General features: G+C 36.3%; 1 long non-coding RNA gene across 1 annotated transcript; it reads left to right on the top strand.

The window, feature by feature from the left end:
- Nucleotides 1-1,707: 1,707 nt before the first annotated feature.
- Nucleotides 1,708-5,722, top strand: LOC132048881 (uncharacterized). The gene is made up of 3 exons (XR_009413043.1): nt 1,708-2,468; nt 2,554-2,878; nt 5,529-5,722. It is a non-coding gene; the product is annotated as an uncharacterized LOC132048881 (long non-coding RNA).
- The last annotated feature ends 7,290 nt before the right edge of the window (nt 5,723-13,012 follow it).

Raw genomic sequence — 13,012 nt, 5'->3', positions numbered from 1 at the left:
AACTTTTTTATTATTACATAGGGGGTAGGGGAGAGGGAAATGGGGAAGGGATTACAATGTGGAGGTTCGAATTCTCACCAACAAGGTAAAAATTTAGGTAGCCAACCAACTGAAGTATTTGATAATGAGGAAGACACGTGTTATTTGATAATTTAATTCTAACAGTATGACAAGATAACATACTAATTGAGTTTCCCCATTATATTAAATATTTACGCTACGATTGTACGGTTTATGTCAGAATATCTTCACATGTGAAAAAGCACGAGCTAATAGGAGTAATATAGAAGAAGCAAGGCTTAGATTACCGCATCCTACACTACTTTGCATTTTTCATTTATTGCCTACGCATTTTCCAACTCTTTTTATCCTAAAGTATTTCCAGTGGCATATTGATTTGACAGTCAAGACTGAATTATGGTATGAAATACTTGAAGATGGGCTGCATCAACCTTTTAAGAATCTACTTAGTTTTATAGTTCTCAATATTACGTAAAATAAAAACTAAAATAATTATATATGTTACTTTTGTTGAGCTGCATCATGTTGTTTATGTTGTTATACATTCGTGACATTCAGTTATGATGCTTAAGCATATTATTGTTACTTTAAGATTCACTAGCTTGCTGAAAATACTAGAATCAAATTGTCTACTTGAAAATTTTCTCATGTGCTAGTTTATCTCTATGTTGCAGTATATCTTTATCAGGCTAAAATGCAGGAAATCTCATTGTAGCCTATGCTTTTTATCAGTATAGTACTCCTAAGGTATTTGTTACTGTATACTACTCCACTTATAACTGTAGCAGGGATTTTGTTGTGTAGTACAAAGACAACTAAGAGATTTGTTTTATTATAAGAAATACTGAAATGTCACTGAAGAAAAAGAAAAGGTAAACAAAATAGGAGGAACATATGACAAGAATCGACCCATAATTATTTAATTTTATTAATAAATAATATAAAATTACTTTCTGACTAATTAAATGACTAGGTTGATTAATTTTCATATCCTATTTATTGAGCCAGTTGATTATGATTGTGGGTGAGAACATGAAGTCAAGAATAGTATAGGGACCAAAGTGTAAAGGAAATAAGTTAGTAACTAATTTAGTTAGATCAAGCTGTCATTGGACAGTTAGTGAAGTTAGTTAGTTTACTACATATATTGTATCTTTCTCATTTTTGTATCTTCAGATTTGTGATTCTGAAATGTGAGTTCATCTCAATTCGATCGTCTCTCTTCCCCCATATCTAGTTTGCTTTCTTCAATTACTTTCAGATACACAAATTCATTATGGTATCAGAGCTTCCGATCCAGCGTGAGAATTGATTGTCGTCGTCAATTGATAGAGTTCAATTCGAACAGTTGAGCTAGGGTTTCAGGTCGAGCCAGTTAGGGTTTCAATTTCGAGGTTGTAATTATACTTTGGAGCAAGAAATTATTGGCGATCGATGAAGAAACGAGCAATGTTGGCGCACACGCTGAGAATCAATCTAGAACACAACAACACCGATAAATGTGGGAAATCAAACAAGGAACACTGCAAACAATGGAGTGAGTGATGTGACTACGCTAAGCCACAATCATCCATTGTATCTAAGGCCTTCAGATTCCCTAGGTGAACATTTAATTGAATTCAAATTAATAGGAACTGAGAATTACAATTTGTGGGTTAGAACTATGAGAATTTCTTTGTTTAAGAAAATGAATTTTGATAAAGAACTGCATGATTAATCGGAAATATGTAATGCCTATGTGCTGTCATGGATTCAAATTGCTGTGGCAAAGGAACTGTACAGTACTGTAGTTTATGGAGCAAATACTCATGGAGTTTTGAGAGATTTGAAGGATAGTTTTGATAAGAGAAATATTTCGAGAATCTATAACTTGCATCAGGAGATAATAAATCTAAAATAGGAAATGTCATCTGCATCATGCTACTACTCAAGGTTGCGAGATTTGTGGGATGAGTATGATGCTATGGATCCTACACTTTGTTGTCCTTGTCCAGAATCTAGAGTGTTTGCAAAACATGTGCAACAACAGAGATTAGTGAAGTTTCTAAGTGGATTGAGCGAGTCATTTGCACAAGATAAAGGGCACATTATGATGATTATTCCTACACCAATAGTGAATGAAGCATATGGAATGGTGATACAAGATGAGAGCCAAAGAGCCATAGTAGCAAGCAAACAACCACTAGAGATAGGAGCACATGTAATTACATACAATCCTAATCACTGTTACAACACAGGGCAAAGTTCAAACTATAATTCTAGTCAGGGGCACAATGTAGGACAAAGCTCAAAGATGACAGTTAACACTGGCCAAGCATACAATGCAGGGAATCAGAGGTATAATGCTGATCAGAACTTCCCAATGGCATCCAATAATAGATCAGTATATAATGGTGGACAAAATTCAAGGGGAAATAAAAACTACAGACAAAAGAGGGATCTATTCTGTCAATTTTGCAGGAGAACTGGTCACACCAAAGATGTATGTTACAGGTTGATAGGGTACCCAGAGAACTTCAAAGGAAAGAAGAGCTACTTTGCAAGACAAGCAACACCACACATGACACAGATGGAGGCTGGAGGTCAAAATTTCCTAAGGCAAACAACACCAAACATGGCACAGGTGGAGGCAAGCATTCAAAGTGAGAACAAGCAAGGACCACATGTTGGACCTATCGGCTAGGGAAACTTCTTCACTGAGGAGCAATATCAGCAAATCATGCATCTTCTATCAAGGAGCAGCTCAGGAACACCTGACATAGCAGCACATTCTAAGGTCACAGGTATACCTCTATCACTACTAAGTCAAGTGGATAAAGATAGGTGGAACATTGACACTGGTGCAACAAACCACATGGTTTCTGTTACACCTTGAAAAATTTTCGTTAACGTACAGTGAATAGGCTGACGAAAGGTAAGACGTATACGATGTTTTGATAAGTAAGAAATAGCCTTTAATGATCCTAATTAAGATTTTCAAAGACATTGGAAGTAGGAGAGAAAAGTTGTTAAGGAAAGCGAGTCATAAGTTGTATGTCGGGCAAGAATTACGAGTATTGAATTAATGAGGGTGCAAGGACATTTTGAAGAAGAGTTATAACGACCCTTGGATTGTTAATGAACAAGTGTTAAGAGGGTTCCATAAGGATCGGAGATCAAACGAAGTAATGAAAATAAGATTTAGTGAACCGATGGATTATACGGTGCGTATAATGTTATACGGTCCGTATAATAGACCGCAGAACCATCACAGTGAGCATACCTCACTGGAGGGATTATACGGTCAGTTATACGGACCGTATAATGGACCGTATAATGGTCACAGAGAAGAGAAACAAAAGGGTCCATTTCACGATCACTTATACGGACCGTATAAATTATACGGGCCGTATAAGTGTTCGTATAATTGCCCGACGGGATCAGATTTTAAGTTATATAAAAGAGACCCAAGTTCATTTAATTCATTTCATTTTCATCCCACACAAGTCAAGAACTCTCTGGAATATTCTCCACTCTTCATCCACAAGAAAACAAGGGAAATCAAAGATCAATATCAAGAAATCAAGTGAATCAAGTGTAAGAAATTCATCAAAGTTCATCTAAGTCAAGAAATTTCAAGAGAAGTGAACTAGGGTTTTAGTGCAAGAAGAGTAATACCACTCAAGGCTTGTTCCTACAATATCTAAGGTAAGTTTTATGATGTTTTCATGATGTTTAAGATATCGAGAAGTTAAAACACTTGGATTCTACTAGAACATAGAAAATGGGTCATAAATGTGGAAATAGTGCTAGTGTTGAGTAGTAGTTTGGGATGAATCATAAATATGGATATGTTGCGATGGTAAGTAGATTGTGAATGACATTTAGAACATGGAATGAGCATTATACGTGGAAGAACGTAATAGTGAATTATGACCATGATTATGGGGAAATTGAAGTGAAATTGTGAAATGTAGATAAATGATGATTGTTATTTATGATATTACGAATGATGTTACGGATGTTAGGGAGTTGATATGGGATATGGAGGAAGTCATATAAATAAAGGAAATGCTGCCCAATTTTCTTTAGCTTTAGTAAGCCCGTTCATATAATTGTGTAGCTAATGTCGATACGAATTCTTTTGAAGGTAGACGCGTGCATTAAAGGAGAACGAGCAAGCAGTAGAATAGTTAAACGACAAAGGTATGTGAGGCTAGTCCTTTCTTTCTAAGGCATGAATCTTATGACATGAAATTCCTTCTTCTTCACGAATTCCCTATCTTCAATAAAACAAAGAGTCTATGTTCATGAATAGGGATATAATACGAAAGGTGCATTACGGATACGATAATGATAATGATAATGATGAGCTTAAGTCTAAAGATCCTAGAGTTCATGATGTGATGTCTTTACAAAGTTAATGATGTCGACTATGATTTATTGATGTTTTCCTTATGTGTACTCACCTTAAAACGTTAGTCCCTCCAAGGTGGGATATGACGCTTATGATTACCCCATAACATAATCGGGGGTCCATGACCTTATGTCACCCCGACACAGCTATAGTTGTCCTCAAGTTCTAATGTATGTTTTGATGATGAATGTATAATGATGCTATGTTATGATAAAACCATGATGTGCCTATGAGATGAATGATAATGATAAGCTTATGATATGATTCCACCGCGCCTAATTGGCCGGACATGTCACCGCTAAGGCGGGCTGCTATGATTTCACCGTGCCTAGAAGGCCGGACACGATCACCACTAAATGGGCGCGTACGAGTACACCGTGCTTGGAGGGCCGAACATGATCACCACTAGTGGGTTGCATATGATGGTTACCCGGACGCGGGTTAACGATGATGATGTACGAATGATATGATAACGTATGAATGATATGATGATGTGTATGCTATGGTAATTTCTATGATATGCTACGTATGATATATGTATAAAATGTAGCTATTCAAAGAGTACGCAGGTTATGTCTCCATCTTATGCCTTATAATTTTCCTATTATGTTCATTTCATTCATGCCCTACATACTCGGTACAATGTTCGTACCGACGTCCGTTTTCTTTGGACGCCGTGTTCATGCCCACGGTGACAAAGGGAGGTGATCCAGATTCGTAGGAGCTACTAGCTGATTTGAGAGCACTCCATTTTTCCGGAGGTGCCATTGATTATTCTTTTGGTACATATGTATATATTCATGTTTTGGGCATGACGGGATCCTGTCCCGTCCATATGTCTAGTACTTCAGTAGAGGCTCGTAGATACACAGTGTGGGTAGTATGGTCTCACAGTTTTTCATGTATATGCATGCATATATACATATATATATATATATATATATATACATGTTATTTTGAAAGCCGAAAGGCCGATGTTTATAAAAGTAAATATATTTCAAATGAATTAATTTTCGATGAATATGAGCATGAGATATATAAACGGAAGCAGATGACGTGCTCGGTGGTTAGCCCCGGGTGCCCATCATGGCCCGTAGCCGGGTCGTGACAGTTTCTAGCTTGGAACTCTTTACTGATTTTGTGGAATTGCGAATGAGTGACACAAGGAGAGTGCAATTGCCAACTGGTAAGACTAGTAGGATCACTCACTTAGGAATGAGGATCCTTACATATACTAGATGGTTTATACATTAAGAATGTACTATATGTTCCCAAGTTTAAGTATAATTTGTTGTCAACGTCCAAGTTAACCAAGGAAGCAAAAGATACTTCATCTCATGTTTCTCTGATTGTTGTGTGTTCCAGGACATCTACAGTAGGAAGGTGAAGGGGATTGGTAGAGTTGAATATGGCTTCTATGTGTTGGATCAACTATGCAGCAGAGATCCTCCAAGACTGCAATCTAGTATGTCTTCTTCTTTAGTTGTACATAGAATAAACAGTCAGTTGTGGCATAGGAGATTGGGGCATATGCCCATAGATACTCTCAAGATAATACCTGCTTTTAAAAACTATGAGATTTGCTGATTGTAATGAACACTGCTCAGTCTGTCCCTTAGCAAAACAATCCAGACTCTCCTTTCCCACTATCAATAATAGGAGTATTCACTTTGCTGATGTAATTCATACTGACGTTTGAGGTCCATTCAGAGTACCAACTCATGATAATAAGAAGGATTTTTTTACATTAGTTGATGACTTTAGCAGATACACTTGGGTTTGTCTAATGAATACTAAGGATGAATCAGCAGTTGTTTTGAAACACTTCATATCTATGATAAAAAACAAATTCAATACTTCCATTAAAACTCTCAGAACAGATAATGGAAGAGAGTTCTTTAATTCTCAGTTAAGTGAGTTACTCAGTAATGAGGGAATCCTGCATCAAAGTACATGCCCTTACACCCCTCAATAGATTGGATTAGTTGAGATACGGCATAGATACATACTAGATACAGCCAGATCTTTGAAATTTCAAGCAAATCTGCCCTTCAAGTTTTGGGGAGATTGTGTCCTTGCTGCAGTATACTTGATCACTAGACTTCCTTCTAGAGTTCTGAGTGGGAAAGCTCCCTTGGACCTTGTTTTTGGAAAATCCCCTTCCCTGGATCACATTAGAGTGGGCTGCTTGTGCTATGCTGCTAATTTGAAAAAAGAGCACAAGTTTTCACCTAGAGCCATTCCAGCCGTGTTCCTAGGCTATGCTTCATCTCAAAAGGGATACAAATTATATGATCTCCATAATCATTGTTTTTTTGTTAGTAGGGATGTTGTGTTTCAGGAAGAAGTTTTTCCTTTCAATCATATCAAGTAGCATGATCAGACTGTTTCCTCCCCAACTAGAAGTTTTCGATCAAGTGAAGTAGATGAGCTTATCACATTTCCAGTTGCTGATGCTACACCACTCCCATGCCTCTCTAGAGTCTTTGCTCTTCCCTCCTATTCTAGATATACATCATGACAATGAGGAGATGATGCCCCATGCAGATTTAATGCCTTCTCCTCAAGCTCCAGCTGCTGACATTAGAAGATCTTCTAGGCAATCTAAACCACCTATATGGATGAAAGATTATGTGGTTCAGCAACCACATAGTCTTTATCCAATTTCCAACTTTGTTGGCTATGAACATCTGTAGCCTGCATACTCCAGATGTCTTGCAGCCTACTCAGCAGAAGTTGAGCCAAAATCATTTATTGATGGTGTCAAAAATCCACTCTGGGTTAAGGCAATGCAAGAGGAGATACATGCACTTGAAGATAATCACAAATGGAGTATTGTTCCTTTACCCTCAGATAAGCAACCCATTGGATGCAAATGGGTATTCAAAATTAAGTACAAGGCTTCAGGAGAGATAGAAAGATATAAGGCTAGGTTAGTGACAAACGGGTACACTCAAAAGGAGGGATTGGATTACACTGATACTTTTTCACCAATGGCAAAAATGGTCTCTGTTAGAAGCATCATAGCTGTAGCTGCTCATCGTGGTTGGTTTGTCTACTAAATGGATGTTCACAATGCTTTTTTTGCAAGGAGATTTAGTAGAGGAGGTGTACATGACTGTCCATCAGGGTTTCTGTAAACAGACTGTAAGGTAGGGGGGAGATGGTGGTATGCAGACTACATAAGTCCCTTTATGGACTAAAGCAAGCATTCGGGCAATGGAACCTTAAACTAACTCAAGCATTAGAACAGATGGGATTCACACAAAGTCACTTTGACTATTCCTTGTTTAGAAAGCAGGATGGAGAAACTCTGTTGTTGGTCCTCATTTATGTGGATGATTTGTTGGTAACAGGAAACAACACACAAGGTATTTACAAAAGTTCTTCAAAATGAAGGATTTGGAAGAGCTTAAATTCTTCGTTGGCATTGAGTTTGCAAGGTCACACAAAGGTATATACATGAGTCATAGGAAATATGCATTGGAGTTGGTTGCAGAACTTGGATTAGAAGGGTCAAAGCCTGTCAATACACCATTAGAAATCAATCAGAAATTGACATCCATTGAGTTTGACAAAGTAACAAGCATGGTAACAAGTGATGATGCTTTGTAAGATGCAGGACCTTATCAAAGATTGGTGGGAAGGTTGCTATACCTCACAATGACAAGGCCTGGCATTTCTTTTGCTATTCAGACCTTAGGCCAGTTTATGCATGCTCCAAAGCAATCACACATGGATGCAGCTATCATAGTAGTGAGGTACATTAAAGGAGCACCAGGGCAAGGATTACTGATGCCAACTGCAGGAGAAGAAGAACTACTTGCATATTGTGATGCAGACTGGGGGGCATGTTTACAGACAAGAAGATCAGTTTCAGGTTATTTTGTGTTCTATGGCAGTGCTTTAGTCTCTTGGAAGTCAAAGAAGCAAGAAACAGTTGCAAGAAGTTCTGCTGAAGCCAAGTTCAGGAGCATGGCAAGTCAGCTGCTGAGATAGTATAGTTGGTTGGATTGTTTGATGAATTAGGAGTCAAGTTGAAACAGCCAGTGAATCTTCTTTGTGACAGCAAAGCTGGGATACAGATAGCATCCAACCCCATATTCCATGATAGGACAAAACACATAGACATCGACTATCATTTTATCAGGGAGAAAGTGAAGGATGGCACCATTCAAACAGTTTATGCAAATACAAGGGAGCAACTGGCTGATATATTGACAAAAGGGTTGGGCAAAGCACAACATCAACACTTGGTAGCCAAGTTGGAGTTCAGAATATCTTTCTGCCCTTTAGCTTGAGAAGGATTATTGAGCCAGCTGATTATGATTGTGGGTGAGAACATGAAGTCAAGAATAGTATAGGGACCAAAGTGTAAAGGAAATAAGTTAGTAACTAATCTAGTTAGATCCAGCTATCATAGGACAGTTAGTGAAGTTAGTTAGTTTACTACATATATTATATCTTTCTCATTTTTGTATCTTCAGATTTGTGATTCTGAAATGTGAGTCATCTCAGTTCGATCCTCTCTCTTTCTCCATATCTAGTTTGCTTTCTTCAATTACTTTCAAATGCACAAATTCATTACTATTAGCCTTGTTACATGTCACAAATGAATTAAACAAGTACCGGTCTGCCGTTTTTACAAAAAAGATGTTGATTTTAAACAATACCAGTATTTTAGAAACGTGATGCACGTATATCTTGTGTATCACAAATATATTTGAAAAAACATAATATTTGAAGTTAGTACTATATATATGAGTATTGTTTTTGGACGCAAATAGATTTAAGTTATTTACATTTTGCACCCTTAACGTATGTATGTTTTTGTGATTTGTGTCCTATCCTTCATCTTTTAACGATATGCACCCCAATCTTTTCATTTTCTTATAAAATCATAAAACCGTATATTTGCTAAATATTTGAAAGGATAAAGTAGAAAAACACAATTAGAATTTCCTAAAAAAGTAAGTTTATTTCCATAGGCACTTTCTCTTTATGAGTATTTTAGCCCTATAGATGTAAGAATTTTGACCTGCAAAGTTTTAATTCGTATGACCCTTAAGTTTGCAATAACAAATTGTTAGACTTTTAGTAATCTAAAAGAGAAAGTAATTTAAAAAGCACGTGTAAATTCCTTTTTTGGAAGCTTTTAACTGTTTATATCGACTCCTAATACTAGAATTTAGGTCGTACGTGTAAATTCCTTTTTTTCCATCCCATATGTCATTTGAAATTAGATCATTGAGAGTCACTAAACTCACCAATTCGATGAATCAAATCGTTGTTTTGTCTTAATTTTTAAATTTTTGAAGTTTTTTTTTTTTCCAGGTGATTACTGCATATAATATTCTTTTCTTGAAAATTCTAATTAATTGTGTTTTTCTTACTTTACCCTTTTAAATAACTAGTAAATTCATAGATCGGACATATGATAATGAGACAAAAAAGGGTCATTCGCACCAATGCCCCTATTTCGGGGTGATCTTTAGTTTTTCGCTTCAAATTTGTGGTCTTTAATTTTTGTTGTTTAGATTTGTGGTCTTTAATTTTTGTTGTTTAGAACTTTTGGCGCAACATAAAATAAATTTCGGTCGGCATAATTAGCGTTTCGGCTCGACATATGTATTGTTGACACCCAATTTTGTCCCGCCTTCCATAAATATTTATTTACATTTATAGTATTTTTAGCAATTTAAGAAAATGATTCTTCGTATTTTTTTTACTATAACTGTTGGATTTTTTTACCGACGTTTCACTATTCCAGTGCAGTCACTAGCGGTCATTATTTTTACCCTTATTGCTACTACTGTTATTATTATTATTATTACCAGTATTATTATAATTCGCGTTATCATTATTTCAGCATTTTTTACCATCGTATGCACACGCATTGCATTTATTTCTGCGCAATTAAATAATAGCGTTTATTTACTATTGACTTTCAAAAAATATTATTGCACGGCTGTTATGATGTCATAAATTTTATTGTTATTTGAGCACTGATAATTACATATTTTTATATCAGATAATATTTAGCACACATTAGTATAAAATTAAGTAAAATTGATCTTTCATTTAAATTTAGAAGTCTAATTTATTTATTTCATTCAGCCCATAATGCTAATTCCCTAACCCAAATTCCAATCCCAATCAATTTATGAACATTTTCGGACCAGCCCATATAAAATCAGCCCATGTCAATAAATTGATCCGGTCCACTAAGCTAATGACCCGGCCCGGTTCTACCATAATGGATGAAAACCCTTAGGTTTTCATCTTTTTCCCCTAGCGCCGCACCTCACCCGCTCCTCTCTCTCTCTCTATCTTCCTTTCCCTCCTTCCTCCCCTTTCTCCATTTTTGGTTAAGTCATATTTTGCTTTACCCATAGACAGAATTGTCTGTCCTATTTTCGTGTGAGCTTTGTTTGTTTGCAAACCCCAAGGTCTGCTTTTCTTCTGAGCAAATAGCCGCTCCATCCCTTTCTCCCTCGTTGAATGGCAGAACCATGTTTGGGTTTATCTCCACTTTGGAAAAGTTGACTATCGCATCTCAAAATCAGAAGATTGGGAGTCCATTCTGAGCAAAACTCTTTTTTTTTTTTACCGCTGTATCAACACAAGTAGGTAAAACAACTTACGCTTTAATTCGATTTCAGTTCCTTTAGCCAAATTCAAGTAAAAACTCTGCTGGTCTCTTCCCTTTCTGATTTTTGTTCAAATCTACACGGTTTGTTTTGACTCATTTTCAAAAATCCCAATCTCAATTCCCGCCCAATGAAACCCTATTTGTTCCTACCTCCTATAAATATTTGCTTAAAAAGTTCGGGTTGAAGCAAGTTGGACAGCCGCGTAAAACCCTCCTAGAAACTAAGAATTCTGCTTAGCCGAGAAATTCCCCTCAAAATTGAAAATCTAAATCATTTCTTTTCCGCACCTGATTCTGTTTGGGTTCGAAGAGATACTAGCTTAGATTCTTGATAGTGTCTCGAGGTAGATTGGAAACCCGAAGCCTCACTTCGCTGCACCCGAAGCAGGTAATTTTCCTCCATATCTTAGTTCGTGTTTCATTCAACTGTGTGTTAAATCATGTTTAGCCGAATGTTTGGTATGTCGAATATTGGTCTGCTTTGTTTTTTAAGATTAGTGTAAAGTAATGAAGCGTTTAAATGGTTAGGAAGAACATGATGTGTGTGCTATTCGATATGGTCTTAGACTTATTTAGGTTCAGTCTTATATGATTAAATATCAGTATAAAGGGTAAGCTTGAATTCCAGTTTTTTGTTAACATTAAAATCTGTGATTCCGTGTATCATGTGACCATTATGATTAGTTAGCTGATGGGTGATTATCATGTTTACAGCTTCTTTGGTATGAATGTAGGTTAGCCGTTGTTAACTTTGTTTTTGGTTAGAAAATCAGCCTCCTTACTCTTCCTATGTAAAAGTATAAAATTCTCAGTTAGTATATATTTCTTCTATGACCTTTAGCAGATTATATAAGCTTGTGCCAATCATAACTGCAATTTCAATTAGTTGACCTTTAAATGATGTGAAAACTTAAGTAGTCGTTAAACTAAAATAAGACTAAGAGTATGATCATTATGTCATTTTTCCAATATTAGATTAACTGTAAGTCATCGTTTGCAAATTCAAAATGCTTCCCAGCTTACTTGTAATGAGTTTCATTTGAAGTATGTGTGAAATGGTTAACCCTTCTGTTTATACAATTGTTCAAGAGTGGCTTCGCGGAAAGAAATATTGCAATTTTAACAATTAATCGGGAAATTCTATTAAGACCTTTTCACTGGGAATGCTAGATTAGCGGTAATTAACCTTGGTTTTAACTCCAGCTTTCTTGTGATCTCCTATGTGCAAATATGACATGCAAGTATGACAGTTAGTCCAAAATAGGCAAGTGTTGATCACTGTTTGAACCCAAAGGAATGTTGTAAAAAAAAAAAGAAATTGCCTCTGCCTAAAGATCTTAGTAATTATATAAAAATGAACAGTTCTGTTTTTTGTGTCTTTTGAGCGTTTAAATATTGAATAAGCTAATTTGAGTACCCTTATTTGTTATCCTATCTTGAGCTGTGAAATTCCTTGAGAGGGCGCTTTCGCCTTGAAGGTTAGCGACCTATTTTAGAACTTGGGAGAGTTGTTTTTTTTTTCGGCCCTTTAGTGGGCTGCTGGAAATTTCTTACTAAAAAAATCAAGTCTATCTTTTCGAACCTCTTTAAGTTACGGAGGATAAATGAGTTTTGAGAATTGAAATGATCACCGGGCTTAGAGGTTAATTGTTCTTTCTTATTGAATCCAGCTTTTTTTTTTTTTTCTTTTCTCTGTGCTGCGAGATCCTGAAAGTATGTTGCTAAAGGGTTAGTATGCTGGTTGATGCCCTCTGTTTACAGTGGCTTGGAGGTTTAGCCTCACTTGGCTAGTTAACTTATTCTCACAAAACGACTCTTCAGGATTATTATGGACATGTTTTGGGTATCAAAAAATAGAAATATATAATAACTTAGCCATGTTAAGAGTCGAGAACACCCCTAAAGTAAATAACTCTAGCATTGCATTGTTCTCATATCCACCC

This window comes from Lycium ferocissimum, chromosome 1 (genome assembly GCF_029784015.1).
Source record: "Lycium ferocissimum isolate CSIRO_LF1 chromosome 1, AGI_CSIRO_Lferr_CH_V1, whole genome shotgun sequence".
Taxonomy (NCBI): domain Eukaryota; kingdom Viridiplantae; phylum Streptophyta; class Magnoliopsida; order Solanales; family Solanaceae; genus Lycium; species Lycium ferocissimum.
This window is presented reverse-complemented; position numbering and strand designations above follow the sequence as displayed.